Raw genomic sequence first — 18,697 nt, 5'->3', positions numbered from 1 at the left:
AGTGAGCACATTCCACTTCAGCAGCCCGGGGTTCGCTGGTTCAGATCCCGGGTGCGGACATGGCACCACTTGGCAAGCCATGCTGTGGTAGGCGTCCCATGTATAAAGTAGAGGAAGATGGGCAGGGATGTTAGCTCAGGGCCAGTCTTCCTCAGCAAAAAGAGGAAGATTGGCAGCAGATGTTAGCCCAGGGCTAATCTTCCTCAAATAAATAAATAAATAAATAAAATAATGTCCCTCTTTATCTCTGGCAATATTCTTTACCCTGAAGTCTACTTTCTCTGACATTAATATAGCCATGTCAGCTTTTTATGCTTACTGTGTACATGGTATATCTTTTTCTTTTTTCTTTTTTTTTTAAATTTCAACGTATCTATGCCTAATGTTTAAAATACATCTCTTTTTTTCCCCAGCTTTAGGGAGATATAATTGACATATAACATTGAGTAAGTTTAAGGTATACAATGTGATGATTTGGCATGTATATATTGTGAAATGATTACCACAATAAGGTTAGTTAAGACATCCATCATCTCACATAATTACAGTTTTTCGTTTGTTCATTTTGCTGTGAGAACATTTAAAATCTATTCTCTTAGCAGTTTTCAAGTATATAATACAATATTGTTGACTATAGTCATCTTGCTGTATTTTAGATCCCCAGGACTTACTCACTTTATAACTGGCAGTTTGTACTCTTTGACCAACATCACCCTATTTCCCCAGCCCCTGGCAACCACCATTCTGCTCTCTGTTCCTCCCAGTTTGGCTTTTTTTCAAATTCCACACATAAGTGAGATCACACAGTGTCTGTCTTTCTCTGTCTGACGTTTCTAAAGTGCATCTCCTTTAGAAAGTTAATTAAGTCTGATCATGTAGACTTTGAATTAAAATATTTAGACCATTTATGACATTTGTTTTCCATTTGTTCCATTTGTTTGTTCCTTCTTTCCTGCCTTCTTTTGGGCTAATCAAATATTTTTTAGTATTCAATTTCATTTCCTCTCCTGGCTTTTGAGCTGTACCTCTGGATTGTTCAGGTAGCTGTTCCAGGGATTATAATATGCATTATCAACTTATAACAGTCTACTTAAAATTAATATTATACCACTTTACATAAAATGTATGAACTATACAACAGTATAATTCCATTCGCCACCTCATCCTGTCCTTTGTGTTATTGTTGTCATATATATTACTTCTACATATTTGTGGTAGCTTTAAAGTACCTCCACAAATTTTTTGATACTGCTCCCTTCAAAGAGAGAAGCTGAATTCCTCTCCTCTTGAGGCTGGGCTATACTATTTACTCATTTCCAACGTACAAAATGTGGTGGTAATGACAGTGTGTGATTTCCAAGACTAGGTTGTATGGACACTCAAGCAGCCTTATGGAGAGGCCTACATGGTGAAAAACTGAGGCCTCTTGCAAACAGCCATGAGAGTCAGCATCTTGGACAGAAATCCTGGAGCCCCAGTCAAGACTTCAGATGAATGCAGCCCCAGCCAACATGCTGATGGCAACTCATGACAGATCGGAGCCAAAAGCACCCAGCTAAGCCACTCCTGAATTCCCAATCCACAGAAACTGTAAGATAATAAATGTTCATTATTTCAAGCCATTAATTTTGGAGATAATTTGATATACAGTAATAGATAATTAATATAATATATTATAAACCCCATAAGACAATGCCATTTTTGTTATAAACAATCAGTTGTTCTTTAAGTAAATTAAGAAAAACAGTCTTTCACATTTGCCTACACAATTACCATTGCTGGTCTTCTTCATTCCTTTCTATAGATCTGCGTTTCCTTCTGGCACCATTTCCCTTCAGCCTAAAAACATCCTTTAGTATTTCTGACATTGTAAGTCTGTTGGCAACAAATTCCCTCAGCTTTAGTTTATCTGCAAATATTTTTATTTCACTCTCATTTCTGAAGGATATTTTTGCTTAATATAGTATTTTTGAATTGACAGTTTTATTTTTCTTCTTTCAAACATTAGAGATGTTGTTCCATTTCTTGTGCCTATGTCAGATGGGAAGTCAGCTATCACTCTTCTCTTTGTTCCCTTGTACATACATGATACATCTTTTTTGTCTGGCTATTTTTAAGAATTTTTTCTTTGTTTTTGATTTTCAGCAGATGACTACAATGTGCTTAGGTATAGTTTTCTTCATATACCTTTTTGGATCTGTGGACTGATGTTTTTCACTAAATTTGGGTCATTATTTCTTCAAATATTTCTTCCTCATCTTTCCTCTTCTCTTTATGGGGCTCCAATTAGACATATGTTAAACCACTTGATATTATCTCACCATCACTACAGCTTTGTTCTCCCCTGTCCCAAATCTTTTTTCTCTCTGCTTGTCAGTTTGGATAACTTCTATTTATCTGTCTTTTAGTTCACTGGCCCCTTTCTTCTGCAGTGTCCCTCATGCTTTCTTAAGTCCAGTTAATATTTTTTCCAGCTCTAGAATTTCCAACTGGTTCTCTTCACTACTTCCATTTCTCTGCTGATGTTCCCATCTCTTCATTCATTATGTCCATCTCTGCTTTTAAATATCTCAACATCAGCTGTTTTAAATTCATCATGTGTTAAATCCATTATCTGGGTCATCACTTGATGTCTTGTTTCTTTTTCTCTATAGTATGGGTCACATTTTTGCTTGTGAGATTTTCACTTCTTTCTATTCTAATAATTTTTATTGTATGCTAAACATTGTGGATAATATATTGTAGATGGTCCAGATTATGTTATCTTCCTTTAATGAGTGTTGAATTTTGGTTTGACAAGCAGTTAAATTACTGGATCCTCTTTATCCTGGTAGGCTTGGTTTTATACCACATAGAGTGGATCTATTTTGGTTTTGTCCTTAGTCTTAAGGTATGCCCTGTACACTAGGGTGTTGTTTTCATTCCTAAAGTTGTCTGATCTGGAGCCTCAAATGAATTCCGTAAGTGCTTATCAAGGTCTCTCTACTCTGGCTAAGACTAGAATTCCAATATTTCTGAGCACTGTGCACCCTCAGGTCTCTTTGTTTGTCTCTCAGTACAGCAGACACTCTGTGTCAGGCCTCACAGAGTCTTGCCCTGTGCATGACCAACCCAGACCATGGCCAAAGACCTGAGGTAAATCCCCATCCACTCCACCCCACCTCCAGCCGTAGGCAACCCACTAATCTACTTTTTGTCTCTATAGATTTGTCTTTTCTGGACACTTCATATAAATAGAACCACATAGGGGCCGGCCCAGTGGCACAGTGGTTAAGTGTACACGTTCCACTTCAGCGGCCCGGGGTTCACCAGTTCGAATCCTGGGTGCAGACATGGCACCACTTGGCAAGCCATGCTGAGGCAGCATCCCACATATAAAGTAGAGGAAGATGGGCACGGATGTTAGCTCAGGGCCAGTATTCCTCAGCAAAAAGAGGAGGATTGCCAGGAGTTAGCTCAGGGCTAGTCTTCCTCAAAAATAAATACATAAATAAATAAATAAACAGAACCATATAATATGTGGTCTTTTGTGACTGGCTTCTTTCACTTAGCATAATGTTTTAAGGTCTTCATATTGTTTTTCAAATATAAATATGATCAGCTTAAATCATATGTAATAATTAAGAGCACAGACTACAAAGCCAGACTGTCCAGATTTATATCCCAGTCCATCCCATATTAGAGTTAGATGATTTGAGGCAAGCTACTTAACTTCTCTGTGCCTTAATTTCCTCATCTGTAAAATGATTTTAATAATAGAACCTGCTTTATAGGGTCACAGTAAAACTTAAATGAGTAAATATATGCAAAGCACTTAGAATAACACCTTACATATAGCAAACACTACACAGGTGTTAGCTATTATTATCTGCATTAAAGAGAGGGAGATTGCGGATAGATATTCTCAAAATCTTTTTCATAGCTTTGGAATGTGTTTTGGTATTTAACAGGTTTGAAAACGAGTGTCTCAGAAAGGAGAAATGAGAAATGACTGCTAATGAGTATGAGTTTCTTTTTAGGGCAATGCAAATGTTCTGGCATTAGATAGTGGTAATGGTTGCAAACTCTGTGAATATGCTTAAAAAAAAAACACCACTCAATGGTACGCTTTAAAAGGGTGAATTCTATGCTGTGTGAACTATATCTCAATTTTTTAAAATGAGCGTCTCTTCTATTTCAGAAATTGCTATACTTCAGGCAAACTAGTAAAAGCATACACGAATATTCTACCTAGAAAAAAACTAGAAATTTAAATAGCCTCCCCATTCTGTCCCTCCTCCTCCAAAGTTTTTCCTGCACTTCATGCTTTAAAAATGGTCCATACTTGTGTTTTTCACCTGATCTGAGCTGCAGATGGAGGGTAGGTCATACAGTGTTTGATTACATGGCCTTTCTCTGGGCAGGTCTACAGAAAAGAGCAAATTTAAAAAGAGAAATCATAGGGGCTGGCCCCGTGGCCGAGTGGTTAAGTTCGCGCACTCCGCAGCAGGCGGCCCAGTGATTCGTTGGTTCGAATCCTGGGCGCGGACATGGCACTGCTCATCAGACCACGCTGAGGCAGCGTCCCACATGCCACAACTAGAAGAACCCACAACGAAGAATACACAACTACGTACCGGGGGGCTTTGGGGAGAAAAAGGAAAAAAATAAAATCTTTAAAAAAAAAAAAAGAGAGAGAAATCATAATTGCTACTAAATTGTATTAAGTAATAACAACACTCATAACAGTTAAGAGCCCAGACTCTAAGTCAGAGAGAATTAGGTTCAATTTCTGGCTGCCACTTGTCAAGCTATGTGACTTGGTGCAAGTTACTTAGACCCCTCTGAACCTTAGTTTCCTCATCCGTAAACTGAAGATAATAACAGTCATTTACCTCAGAGGGTGTTATGAGGATTAAGTTCGATCATGTAGGCAAAACATTTAATACACTTCCCGGCAAATAGTAAGCATCCATATGTTTTGTAAATGTCAACTATGAGAATGGTGATGATGATAATGCAGGAGGAGGAGGAGAAGAGTCATCACCACCCAGACCAATTGTAACATAAATAATACGGATGAGGCAGCAACTTCTGGGCGGGGCTCACTACTCAAAACTGCTACTGTCTTCTTGAGAGGAAGGGGGAGTAATGTGACTCTGTGGTTACTGGTCACAAGGACAAAGCAATTGACATCCCCCTCTACTCTAAGCTCTAAATGAACTGGGTATTCATAACAGACCCACAAAGATTTGGCAGCAGTTTAGAAATGAAATTCCTGTATATGGGTCCAAGAAAACCTTTGCCAAATGCCTTCCAAGGATAGAAGAGGGATACAAAATTAATTTATTTACTCTTCTAAAAATTATCGTGCACTTCTAGGAAAACCGTTGGCACGACAGTTAAATCCTTCAAACATATCACCCTCCTAAAAATTGTTCTTTGGGGCTTGAAATTTACGAATTTGAGATTGCCACCATTAGAGTGTCACCATGTTTTCTTTGGGACTACTGCAATAGCTTCCTAAATGGTTACCCACCAGCCTCATCTGCCTCTCTTCTGTTTTCCACACTGCAACTAGGATTATCTTTTTATATACAAAATCTCCTAATTCTCTACTGCAAGTGAAGTTCCACAAGGGCTTCCCATCCATCACTTGTAGGAAGGATCTAAAACTCTTTTGCAGATCATACAAAGTTCATCGTGACCTGGTCCTGCCCAAGTTCAGCCTCACCCTAAGCTCTAGCCATACACCCTAAGCTCTAGCCTCACCAAAATACTGGCAGTTCTCTGCAGAGCCCTACAGCTTTACAATACGATACAATTACTTCTACAGACTGCCTTTCAAACACATCATCTCGTGTGTGTTCCTGCTACTGTGAACAGGTGTGAATACGAAATGCTTATTTTTATTGTTAACTGATCACTGTAAGGAAGAATAAACTAGCAAATCACCTCTGATTAACACTTTTATTGTGAATAATAATAATACTTTAATTTTTAAGCATTTGGAGTCACCAGAAGAGAATATTGGCCAAGGCTGACTCCCACTTATGGACTCTAAGAATGGACATACTTGTAAATTCACCATGAAGATTTTCATTAGTTTACTGTTATCAATGCCTTTAACTAAAGAAAAGCTTTTACTTAAAATAACCAAGTAGCCTCATAATAAAAGTATAAATAGGGTTGCAGTAAATTTATTAAATGTCTTTCTCATTTTAGGTTAGATTTTTAGCCTTGGCTTATTAACCATTTGGGTTTAAAACTAAATGAAAATATTAAGATTGAGAAACTTTATTCTTAAAACCTTCAAATCACTAAATAAATAAATCCAAACATAGCTTCACATTTCAACAATTTTCAATCTTTTTCCTTCAATACTGACACACTACCCTGCAGAACTATCACAACTGACTAGCAGGTCAAGGCAGCAAGACTAAAAATAAAGAAATAAAACAAAATTGGACTTCTTCATGTCTACAGTCCAGATATTATTATAATTACCGAACAACATCTTAGACAGTGGCAGCAAAAAGAACAGGTGATGAAAACTGCGGGTTTGAAAACATCATGTACATCGTATTATGCTCCACAGTCCAGCTAGCTGCTCAAGAATACAGGACCCCAACAGACACTAACAAAAGTCTGGTTTAATGTAAACTCATTCTCCTCTTACCTGACCCTCCAGGGATTCTCTTTCCTGATAAGCAGATCTAACTGTAAGACAAGAATATCCCAAGGAGGTTCTGGCACTGAGCCCTAGAAATCCTTAAAGCAACAAACACTGTCTAAAGGAAGAAAAGCAGACTGCTCGCTCGCTTCTCCGTTCTCTCCCCTAACTCTAGGGAACATGACAATGCCTTGCCAAATAGAAGTCATAAAATTCCTTCTAAGGCAAAATGGTTTAAATAGAGATGGTCTGCTGTTGATAATGTCATTCCCTGTCACCTGGGACATTTTGGAAGACTCCTCAGAAATGACCTCCGGGCCAGATCAACTATATGCGGCCAGGGAATCCTTTCTATTTATGGAGGCTGAGTAATTGGAACCTCCTGTAGTGACTGACAGATTAAAAGGGTAAGTTAACTCACAATAGGTCAGTACAGTTACGTCAAAAGCCATTTAAAAAATCCAGAATGTGGGAAACTACAGGACAAAGCCCAGTTTCTTTAACAAAATAAGCTGTGATCAAAAATTAAAATGAAAAAGGAAGGAAGGGGAATTTATCAATTAAAAGCCACTTAAGGGGCCAGCCAGTGGCACAGCAGTTAAGTTCACAGGTTCTGCTTCTCGGCGGCCCGGGGTTCGCCAGTTCAGATCCCGGTGCAGACATGGCACCGCTTGGCAAAACCCATGCTGTGGTAGGCATCCCAGTATAAAGCAGAGGAAGATGGGCACGGATGTTAGCTCAGGGCCAGGCTTCCTCAGCAAAAAGAGGAGGACTGGCAGTAGTTAGCTCAGGGCTAATCTTCCTCAAAAAAAAAAAAAAAAAGCCACTTAAGAAACACATTAACTTAAATGCAATGTGTGCCTGTTTCTTGGATCCTGATTCAAACAAACCAATTGTTTTAAAAAATGAGACAAATGGGAAAATTTTCATCATTAACTAGCATCTTGATTATATTAAGGAATCACTGCCTTTTTCAGATGACTATAATGGTATTGTCATATGTAAACAAAAGGGAATTTTTTTTAAGTCATTAGAACCAGAGGGTCTACAGAAGGGCAAAGGCAGGTGGCATATAGAAATCAAGTCAGCTTCACAGATCTCAAATTGAGTGTTGGTTCCATGGATGTTTGCTGTATTATTCTTTATTCATTTTTGCAAATCTTACACACTTCATTAGGAGAAAGGTTGAAAAGCCAAAGAACACTCCTGGAAGCACAGCATCAGAGCCCTTCCCTCTTTGAGGTGCCTCCCGTCTCTGAGCGTCTGTGGCAGTCACCGCTGGATCTGGAGAGGACTCGGAGCAGTGCCGGCTCCCGGCAAACCCTCCCCTCCTCTCAACTCACAGAGCGCTGGAGAGCACTGCGGCACATAGGCAAACGGACAGTCCTCCAGAACCATGCAACAGGCATCAGTCACTCCTTATTTCCAGTTGCCTGCCTACCTGAGGCCCACTACAGCACGCTGGTTCAGAGCATGGGCTTTGGAGATAAACAGACGTGAGTCTGAATTCTAGTTCTACCACTTAACAGCAGTATAACTTTAGGGCAGGTTTCCCAACCAACTTGTACCTTAGTTTCTCCACACGTAAAACGAGGATTACGACATCCCCCTCCTCATAAAATCATTCTGACGATTAAATGAGAATGCATTTAGGATGATGACTGGCTAAAATATTAGCTGCCATTATTATATTATTGTTGCCTTTTTTTTTTTTTTTTAAAGATTAGCTCTTGAGCTAACATCTGTTGCCCATCTTCTTTTCTTCTTCTTCTTCTTCTCCCCAAGGCCCCCTAGTACACAATTGTATATTCTGGTTGTAGGTCCTTCTGGCTCTGCTATGTGGGATGCAGCCTCAGCATGGCTTGACGAGCGGTGCCATGTCTGCACCTAGGATCCGAACCTGCGAAACCCTGGGCCGCCGAAGCAGAGCACACGATCTTAGCCACTCAGCCACGGGGCTGGCCCCTGTTGCTGTTGTTTTATATTCCTTTCCTTTTATTTGAATTCAGAGTGTTAGTAAAACCCAGTAAAATGGAAAGAAGAAATATTCATAATTATAATTAATAATATACTTACGCTATCATTATTGTTGTACAAAAGAAAGAGAGACACGTCTGACTAGAGCAGAAAGTGGGGACATGAAAGTAAATTAGCATTTAGGTTGACTTGGATCAGACCTGAGAGCCGGGCAGCAGAGATTAAGATCTGTTGGGGGAAGCGGTGGGTCATGACAAGTGTCGAGCAGTAGAATAATAAACGAAAGCAGCATTTCAGGACAATGGGTCCAACAATGGTCTACACGGATAGACGGGATCTGTGGCATTGGCCTCCAGGACAGCATGATGGTGTATTTGTGGCAACTGTATTTTTTTTTAGCACCTTATATAGTGCTATTAATATGATTTGAGGCCTTGCTTTATAACAAAGTGACCAGGTATACCCGGCACAACTGTTCCTCATGACAATTGTGAACCAGATCCAGAAATGACAGAAAAGCCAAAAGGTTTCCACACTGCTGGGGATGGGAGGAAAGAACAAACTGGAAAGGGGAGGACACGGCGTGAGGTGGGGAGTTCAGCACAACGCGGCACAGCCGCTGCATCTTTTCCTGCTGATGGGGCAGATCGTTTATCCCGAGAGAGTCGCTCAGGGAAACAATGCAGAGTGTGTGCTGGGCCCACAACCCATCGCCAGAGCGTCAGCATTGACTATTCTCTTCAGGGCCCTTCTCCCACCATGTGCTTGTCAGCAACACAGACACTCACACGCCCCTTTCAGAAACCATAGACTCGGCAGGAGCAGCTAAACCAGGTGTAGAGAAATGAGCTCTGTGACTAGGCTGCCGGTTACACGGACAAGGTCAAGGAGGAAATGGGGATTCTACTAGTTCACTGAACCCATGCATTTAAACGAGGCTAAGAGAACTTTCTTTCCTCATCCCTCCATTAGATTTCTCTTCTGTGCATCACAGAGCTGCCTCTTTACAGATTGATTCACTCCCTGGATTCCATTTGTTGAGGGCACACTATGTGCCAGGCATGCTCGAGGTGCCTGGGATTTATCAGTGAACAGATTCCTGCCTGTGAGGAACTTCCCCCTTGAAGGATGGGGAAAGCAGATAAGAGCATTTTAGGAGGTGACAGATGTTACAGCAAAATGAAAAATACAGAGCAGGGTAAAGGGATGGGGAGGGAGGAAGCAAGGGCAGGTGGATGTTAAATATCCAGCATTTAGGAATGTTAACTTACGAAGAAGTCTGTCACTTCCTGTAGCAATAAATTTACCACACTCCCTCACCACTCATCACGCTAGCAAAAGGTGATTAGGGAAACAAGACACTGTGTTGGGTTTATGGCAGAGTCAAAAGTAAATAAATTATAACTATACTCTCCGTACTTTTCATTTTCTGAAAGATGAAAGCAAACGTGGTCTAAAGAAGGAAGGTGCTAAATGCACTGAAGCAACGTGACATCAAATAGACTTCCCCTCCCCCAAGCTAGTCTGTGGTCTGTTGGCATTTGGACTATGACTGCTCCATAGTCTGATAACGAGGCCGGCTGTCTGTGTACAGTGGCTCTGTCAGGCACAGCCGATTGGGAATTTCTAAGTAATCAGCAAGCTCCTACCCCACCCCTACAAACTAATCTTAATCCAGGTTTTTTCCAGAGGATCAATCAAAGCAAGACAAACAAGAGCTGAGGGCCTAACTCTGAAAAAGGAGGGGCGATACAAAATTATATAGCCCAATTTTAAGTGCATTCTCCCCCACAAACATGCTCCCCTTCACCGCCCCCCGCAAAGATCACAGAAAGATAAATAACCAACATTTTAACAGGAGTGTGAATGTTTAGTTGGTGCTAAAAGGCAAGATTAAAGATTTGTTTTTCTATATTTTGCAAATTTTCTACAATGAAGAGGTATCATTTTTATGACTAGGAAAAAATAGTTAGTTTAAAAAAACCAACCATATACCAAAAGAGATGGCCGTGAGAATTAATTGGCCAACACCCTAGCAGTTACGGTTAATGAGGAGCTACCTGCTGAACTATCTCAATATCTTGTGAAATATACTTAGGTAAGATTTATACCCAGAGTAGAGCCTGATCCCCAGAGTAAGGGAACTATAATTTTACATATCTTATATTTACAACCATGCTGATGACTACAGTTAGGATGCTGATATGGCTTTTTCTCTCACTCTGCACACCAGCTATTTAAATTCTGACTCGTAACAGCAGGAGGAAAAAGCTGACCTAATGGTGAAATAAACTTATATTGGAATCATGAGACATTTAGCATAAATTTATCTACATAGGGTTCAGAAATACTGAAGACCCTCATTAATCTCCTTTTGCTTGAAACTTAACCATAGCACAGGCTTAGGATTTTGGTTTGCAGCCTGCCTGATGTCATCTTATTTCTTTAGAGACAAATCCTGAAGAAGTATTTTTTGATAAGGCTTAATATCCATTTATGATGAAAATGCTCAGTCAAGTAGGAATAGAGAACGCCCTAACTTGACAAAAGTCCATCTAAAACCTAAAACAAACATTATATAAAACAGGAAAACCTCAGACTCATTCTCCTTATGATTGAGAACAAGACAAAGATTTCTACTAGCATAGCAACTGGATTGATATCGTCCTATTTGAATAAAATAGTAAAGCAAGGCTGTGAAACACAAGATCAGCTTACAACAATCAATACCATTTCTCGTAAACTACCTATAACCAACTAGAAACTAATAATAGTAAAAAGAGACATTCACAACAGCAACAAAACTCTGAAGTAGTTAGAAATTAATTTAACTAAGAATATCCTCTTAGACCTTTATGGAGAAAATTTTAAGTTTTTAAGACTTAAAAATGAGCTGATGAAGTATTTAGGGATAAAGGGGCATGCCGTCTGCAATGAACTCAAACGGATCAGGAAAAAAACATGCACAGACATGCAGAGAGGGAGTCATAAAGCAAATACGACAAAACGCTCACATGAGTGAACCAGGTGAGGGATATACAGGAGCCCTCTGTACAAATCCTACAAGTCTCCTGTTAGTTTTAAATTAGTTCCAAATGAAACAAAACTCCTAAAATAAAAATGAGCTGGATAAATGGAGAGACACATTACATGCTCTTGGAGGAAATGAGTTAATATCAAAAAGATGTCAAGTTTCTCCCGAATAACTTATAAATTCAATGAAACCCCAATAAAAATTCCTCCAAATATATAATTTTTGAGGAACTTGATAAACTCATCCCAAATTGTACAGGGAAAAATAATGGTCCAGGAGTAGCTAAGTAAACTTAAAAATGAAAAACAGAGATGGGGCACTTGCTGTGCCGATCATGAGGACACATTATAAAATCACTATAATAAGAACAGAGCAATAAAAAATGGAGCAAGAACTGACAGACTAACAGAACAGGAGAGAGGCTTAGAGATGGACCAGTGTATCCATGGAAACCATACGGGGGAAACAGGGTGCCCCGATTCAACGGAGGAAAGGATGGATCTTGTTGGAGATGTCCCTGGCGAAAATGGCTAGTTAAATGGAGAATAATGGGGCTGGATCCCTATCTAAAACACCACGTGCAATGGGGGCTTTGGATGAATTAAAGAAATAGCTGTGAGCTAGAGATTGGGAGGGGCTTCTTAAACAAAACTCCAAAAGCATAAAATACAAGTCAAAGAATTTGTTTGATTACATTGAAATTAAGAACTTTTCTTGATCAAAGGACAACAAAAACAAAATTAACAGATGACCAAATGAGAAGATATCTGCAAAGTCTAAAGGTGACAATGAGCGAATATCTGTACTATCTAATGACTTCCACAAGTCAACAGCAGCAGTGGAGACAGCAACTCTAATAGAAAATGGGAAAAGATAGGAATAAGTAATTTACAGAAGAAGCTATAAGTATAAAAGATGCTCAAAATCATTCACAAAGAAATACAAATCAAAATGACAAGACATCACTCTGCACCTATGAGATTAGAAAAGGTAGAGATCTGGATAAAGCCAAGCGTTGGCAGGACACAAGGATATAGGAACCCTCAAACGCTTCTGGCAGGAGAGGGCTGGTGCAGCCATTGTGGACAGGAATTTGGCACCATTTAATCAAATTCAGTACACGCAAGCCTGTATTCCAGCAGTTCTCATCTAAGTATATATCCCACAAATATATTATACAGCTTTATAAGGATGCTCATTGCAGCCAACTCTGTGGTGTTAGGCAGTAGGGACAACCTGAGTACCCATCACATGGAGAGCAGATAAGTACAACTGGCTCACGGACACAGCTTGGAGTATAATGCTGCATTCAGAAACCAAGAATGAGATGTACACATGGAAACATGGGTGGATCTTAAAAACAGAACTTAGAGAAAAAAGAAGCAAAATGAGATATAGCACTAGAACTTAAAATACATACATATAAAACAAACATTCCCACTTTGCAAAGATCCCATACAGACAAAAGGAAACACATTAAATGCATAGAATGAGTACCTATGAGGCATAAGGTAAATGGGAAGGGGACAAGGGAACCAAAAACAAAAGAAATCTTTTGGACTCCTTGCATGTTAAGAAAGAAGAATTCAAATGACCTATGATAAATATAAAATTACAATTGTTTCCTTCCCCAAAGTTTCCAAATTTCCTAACAACAAAAACTACTTTGGTTGCCAGCTCTGTTGATGAGTAACAGCTTTTCATCCTTTTTCAAGCAGGAAGGGAAAATTCAGGGATCAGCACAGTACTAAAGGGATCAGCAGAGAATATTCACGAAGCAGGGTTTCTGTTCTCATGACCTGACAACCTGACTGAAAAGACCTGATTACCTCTTGATTTGAGTGATTCAGCTAACAGCGGGTCAGTGACAACTTTTCAGGTCATTTGATGCTACTTTCTTTTAGAATCCCTTTGTGTGCAATCCTCTGGCCTCCCAATTGAAATATTCCACACTACTTAGAATCCTAAAGTTCTAGAAGCAGAGGGGACCTGGTTATTCTACAGATGAGGAAACAAAGGCCCAGAGAAGGGTTATGGCTTAGGGTCACACAGCTAGTATGAAAGGGAAGGCCTCTCTGACTCTGCCTTTGTCCCCCTTCTGTCTCACCCAGCAGCCAGAGCAACCCTGTTAAAACATAAGTCATCATGAGCTTCTCTGTTCAAAATCCTCTCACGGCTGCCTCCCCCTCACTCAGAAAAGGCCCAAATCCTCACAAGGGTCTGCTCTGGCATGCCCCTCCCATGCCCACCGCCTCTCGTCTGCTGCCGCTTTCCCCTCGCCCACACTGGCACTGCCTGGCCAGGTGATCTGCCATCCCTGCCACATGCCAAACACACTCCTGCAACAGGACCTAGAACTTGCTCTTCCCTCCGCTACCCACTCACTCCCTCAATTCCTTCAAGTCTTAGATCAAAAGTGATCCTGGTAGAGGCCTTCTCTGACCACTGTGTCTAAAGTAAATCCCCCAGCACACATGTACTCTTTCCTGCCAACACCTCTTTAAAGTTCTCACAGGGGCCAGCCCAGTGGCCGAGTGGTTAAGTTCGTGCGCTCCCCTTCGGCAGCCCTGGGGTTTGCCGGTTCAGATCCCGGGCACAGACCTAGCATCGCTCATCAAGCCATGCTGTGGTGGCATCCCACACAGCAGAACTAGAATGACTTACAACTAGGATATACAACTACGTACTGGGGCTTTAGGGAGGAAAAAAAAAAAGAGGAAGATTGGCAACAGATGATAGCTCAGGGCCAATCTTCCTCACCAAAAAAAGAAAAAGAATATCTTAAAAAATAAATAAAGTTGTCCACAGCACTTATGATCACATGACCATCTATCAGTCACATATTCATTTACTATCTGCCTCCAGCCCACTAGAACGTCTAGTGCATGAGGGAAGGGCTTTGCCTGTTTTGTTCACAGCTGTATCCTCAGCACCCAGAGCAGTGTCTGGTTCATACAGGTGGTCAATGAATACTTGGTGAATGAATGAACAAGTCAGGACCAAAACTCCTGTCTTTAGACTTCAGACTCCCAGCACACGCTCTATTTGCTCCACTGTGCTGCCTCACTTCTTGGTGGTCACATCCTTCAAATTAGAACACCCTACAAATCTAAAAATGAAATAATACACTTTAGCTGCTCTCTGTCTATTTTACCTCCTATGGCTGACTCTTACAGCATCAAGGATAAAGTGCCCAACCAAAAGTTAACACCTTGGTTTGTTTAACGGCTCTTTGATTACTGAGCTGTTCTGTGATCTGGTTTTATGGCTGCTGCTTTAGACCTTTCTTCCTTTCCAGGCAAGAAACTGCTATAATATCTCATAATTAACGCCTGACCAACAGACTAAGTTATCCAATCGCAAAAATTAGTTCGTGCAGATGTTTTCCTAAGGTGAGCAAAGTAAGAAACTAACATTAATTAAACTGATGTTTGAAACTTTTCATAAGTATTCTGAATGAATTTTAAGGATGTGTTAGCTGAAGACCAAGCACACTTGAGAATTTCAGACCACACAATCTTGCAACAATGCTATGTTGTCGGTAACACACAAATTGACTCCAGAAACAGAATAATGAGCCTGGAAAATAATTCAAGCCTTATACTTGGGAATAGGTAGGAAAGCCTATTTTGCATTCTATTCTAATTGTTTTTATTATTTTTTTAAAATTCCCCCAATTTCAAAACTACCCGTACTTTGAAAAATCACTGAAGTATCTGAAATCTGAAAAATCACTTCTTGCTTATTTCAGCCCAACACTGATACAGTGACTGGGAAGGCTGAGAATGACAACGCCTGTGAAGATTCACCATGCAGAAACGGTTTCCTTCTGAGGCAGAGATAAATGAGCTGACTGGCTCTGGAGGCTTCCTAGACTGCAGTCTGCAAGCACAGAGAAGATAAAAATCTAAGCACGGTCCACTCAACCCTTTTTCAGAACCAGAGCCTGGTGGAATCTTGCGTTATGCTCTAAAAATGGATGCCTACCCTTAGTTTTTAGCTCTTAAATGGTGACTCAAGAATGATGATTCACCGTATTCTTTAAGAGGAGGAAAAGTAGAGTAAGTTCAACCAATGCTTGAAGGAGGCTCTGAATTGCAATGCGGACGAAAGAGGAATGTGAAAGGGTCTGCAGGTAAGAGGGGTGCTCAGGAGAAAGGAGCCAGGAAGGAAGAAACGACAGGTGGGAAAGGCTCTGCTTTGGGGATGCAAGACCAAACAAGTAACTTGGACAGAATGTCTATAAAGATTATTATTATTTATCTCAGCTGAAAATACACACAATATGAACACTGTATAAAAGACATCTTATCACATTTTCTGAGGCAGAATGTTCTCGGCTTATTGCAAAAGTTATCTGCGCGCTACACAGACCCCATTTCCAGGTCCGATTTTAGCTATTCTCCACCACGCACAAAGCACTCCATTCCAGTCTCTGAATTTAAGTGAATTCGACACTGAAGTATCTGTAACTTGAAAAATCACTTTTCACTTACACGAGCCCAACACTGAAAAGTGACCAAGCAGTTGCAAATAACAAATGTGAAGATTTGCTATGCATCATGCAGAATTTTTTTACCCTTGTTTTCTTGAAACTTTTTGTCGTCACAGTAAGGGACATAGTTTCAAATTAACATGCAAAATCAGGGAACTTGAGAGACGGAAGAAGGTCTTAGACATCCTTTAATAATTTAGAGAAAAGTGGGTGCCGAGGGATAAACTAACTTGCTCACCGACCCTGGAATCTATTCATGCTGTGAGAATAATAAATGCAGCACTAATTCTGAGAAACCACGCCAGTATGCTGTCAGGTGCGGCACTCTTGCAAAATACAACTAGGGATTAATCAGTCATCCTCACCCCCTGTAACTCAGCTATGCAAACAAGTGGAGCTCAACTATGCTCAAACCCTTAATATTCATGCTACAACTGGCTTGCCACATACCACAGCATCATGAATTATGAAAAGAAAGTGTTTCAACACAAGATGCTCCTATTACTGTAAAAGGATTACTGTAAAATATAACTAAAGGCAGTGACCTGCACCAATATTACAGAATAATGTTCGGTACCCTTGATTGTCGTATAAATGAACCAAACAATAAAGGATAATGAGATTGCATTTAAAGTGGGTGGGGTTTTTTTTTTTTTTCCATTTAAAATTTAACTCTATAGCCCAAGCGTTCGCCACAGCCCCTAACCTGCAGCAGACCTGGCCTCTTTGCTCAACTCCAGTATTCCTCTACTCAACCGAACAGCATCGCCACCCTTTCCAAGGTTAAGCGCTTTGAGAAACTGTTGCCTGGCGGATATCAGCACCGGCGGCAGGAATGCAGGTATCCGTGGGTAACCGCAAAACTCCAAAACGACCAAACCTGCATCTCTAGCCAAACGGGTCTTATCTTGCTTCGGAAACCATCCCTCCGTGCCTCCCTGACCCAGACTCACGGACTCCTACACCGAGTGGATGTGACTTTGAGCAAGCGAGAATTTCTTCATCGGGAAAGTAAGAGGGCTGGGCTCACGCTGAATTCTTTTCCAGCCCTCACGTTCTGCCTCCTCGCCGGAGCGGCAGGGCGGCGCAGGGCAAGAGCCCCGGGCTTGACACCGTTTAAAAAGCCCACGTCCGCATCCCTGGGACGGCGGGCCACCCGCCTCTCCGAGTCCCCGGGACCTCACAGGGCCCGACCGCGGCGTGGACCGGAGGACTCCGAGGAGGGCCCCGCCGCCCCCCGGGGGCTCCGGCCGGCAGCGGGAAGGGGCGGCGCAGGCCCGGCCGCGCGGCGCGTCCCTCCGGCCGCGGGTCCCCTCCGCCCGCCGCCCCCGGGCAGCGTCCCGGCCCGCCCCGCCCGGCCGGCCCCTGACCTGCTCTCCGCCGCCCGGCGGTCCCTCGGCGCGGCGGGCAGCGGCGGCCGCCCGGCCCGGGCCCGCTGTCACCTCCGCCCCTGGAAGCGGCGGGCGGGTCGATCCGGTGTGACTCAGCGCGGCCGCCCCGCCTCCCGCCTCCCGCCCGGGCTTCCGCCTGCGCGGCCCGTGCGGCCGGGGGCGCCACGCGCGGTCCCGCGCGCCCCTCCCGGGCCGGCCCCGCGCTCGCGCCCCCTGGCGGCCCGCCCCGCGACGTCAGAGCGGGCGGCGCTCCGAGGACCTCTTCCCGGGGAAACTGAGGCACCCTCCGCTGCTCGCGGGGCGTTCGGTCCTGCGTGCACAGCCGGCCACCAGCAAATTCCTTTCGTCCCTTGCTGCGCCCTCACCCCCCCGCACCGCCCTCCAACCTAGAAGAAAGTGAAAATTTCATTTAGAGGAGGCCAATTCGATTCCTGTCGGTGGTGCCGTCCTCTTTGCTGCCCTGAGGCAGTTTCCTCTATCAAGTCACACAGCACTTAGCTATCGCTTCTGTCTGTCCCATTCTTTTCTTGAGGAGTGTCTTGCTCAGGACGTCTTTGAGAATTTAAAAGCGAAGAATAACAGAATGCAAGAGCTGGGCAGGGCTGAGAGGACGCTTTTAACTCGTTCGTGAATCCTCGCAGGATTCCCTTTGTGCGTTCACGGCCGCAAAGTCACACTGCTTGGTATGTCGCGCGAATTTCTGTGCCTTTAGTTTCTGGGATCTACCTAGGAGATTCTGAGGAATGCAACAAGTCCGTCACTATGTATGCATAGCAGAGAGAAACCTCTATTTCAAAATCTTCATCAAGACATCGTTTCTCCTTTCTTTTGCCTTTGCGTGTGTGTGTGTGTGTGGTAAAATATACGTAACATAAAATTTTTCATTTTAACCATTTTCAAGTGTCCAGTCCTGTGGCATTAAGTACATCCACATTGTTGTGCAATCATCACCACCATCCGTCTCCAGAACTTTTTCATCTTCCCAAACTGAAACCATGTTGTTAAACGGTGACTCCTCGTTCCTCTCTCCCGCTAGCCCAGCAACCACCATGCTACTTTCTGTCTGAATTTGACTACTCCGGGTACCTCATGTAAGTGGACTCAAACAGTATTTGTCCTTTTGTGACTGGTTTATTTCATTTAGCATA

The 18,697-nt window shown here is 42.2% G+C and overlaps 1 protein-coding gene across 2 annotated transcripts in view; it reads right to left on the bottom strand.

Annotated features, from left to right (window-relative positions):
• The window catches only part of DNMBP (dynamin binding protein), a 96,703-nt gene extending 79,032 nt beyond the window's left edge, over nucleotides 1-17,671 (bottom strand). Inside the window, exon 1 of one of the 2 annotated variants that reach the window (XM_023641046.2) lies at nucleotides 17,529-17,671. The gene's annotated coding sequence lies outside the window, so the exon portion shown is untranslated. Of the gene's footprint in view, nucleotides 1-17,111; nucleotides 17,422-17,528 lie in introns of those variants that run through there. The other variant, XM_070222988.1, reaches the window with a different exon arrangement.
• Nucleotides 17,672-18,697: the final 1,026 nt, after the last annotated feature.

The sequence above is a fragment of the Equus caballus genome, chromosome 1, assembly GCF_041296265.1.
Source record: "Equus caballus isolate H_3958 breed thoroughbred chromosome 1, TB-T2T, whole genome shotgun sequence".
In the NCBI taxonomy this organism is placed as follows: Eukaryota; Metazoa; Chordata; class Mammalia; order Perissodactyla; family Equidae; genus Equus; species Equus caballus.
This window is presented reverse-complemented; position numbering and strand designations above follow the sequence as displayed.